At 30.8% G+C, this 720-nt stretch overlaps 1 non-coding gene across 1 annotated transcript; it reads left to right on the forward strand.

The window, feature by feature from the left end:
• Positions 1-303: 303 nt before the first annotated feature.
• Positions 304-376, forward strand: TRNAK-UUU. The gene has a single exon. It is a non-coding gene; the product is annotated as a tRNA-Lys (tRNA).
• Positions 377-720: the final 344 nt, after the last annotated feature.

Raw genomic sequence — 720 nt, forward strand, 5'->3', positions numbered from 1 at the left:
TATTATACCTAACAAGACTATAAAATTGAAAAGTAAAACTGATGCCCACAATCATCGCAACATCTCAAGTGGGAGAGGGGAAAAAGCTGGAAACGTGGTAAACAATCACAAATTGATCATTACATACTAAACAATTTAGTCTAAATAGTTAAATTAACGGTGTGGATTTTCAATAGCATTTCACAATTCACGCCACCCAATTTAACAATTAAATACCACACGTCGTTAAAGACTTAGATTAATTAATTATCTCCTATTTAATAAAAATATGTTTTTAATAAATATAAAATTAATATAAGAATTGCCCGTCTAGCTCAGTTGGTAGAGCGCAAGGCTTTTAATCTTGTGGTCGTGAGATCGAGTCTTACGGTGGACAATTCATAATTGTCGGAGGTCTTTCGCAGAAGCTGCTCTCAACTTACCATTGGGGGCAGCCTATTACCCTACCTCCCCCTTACCCCATTACATATGGGAATATGGTTAGCTAATTTTTTTTAAAGTTAATATAAGATTTACAATCGAAAACATTAAAAAGATTTACATATTAGGTAACGAAATTAACATTTAAATAGTGCTCTACTAGAAACGTTAAAATAAAATTAACATTTTTTGTTACACATTTCTTTAACCTTATATTAGGCTGACGTACAGCAGAACTACATAACTTGTTTTGAATATTTAATGTCTTAGTATAATATTAGATCAAATTTAATATTAAAT

This window comes from Hibiscus syriacus, unplaced genomic scaffold (assembly GCF_006381635.1).
Source record: "Hibiscus syriacus cultivar Baekdansim isolate YM2019G1 unplaced genomic scaffold, ASM638163v2 tig00110356_pilon, whole genome shotgun sequence".
Taxonomy (NCBI): domain Eukaryota; kingdom Viridiplantae; phylum Streptophyta; class Magnoliopsida; order Malvales; family Malvaceae; genus Hibiscus; species Hibiscus syriacus.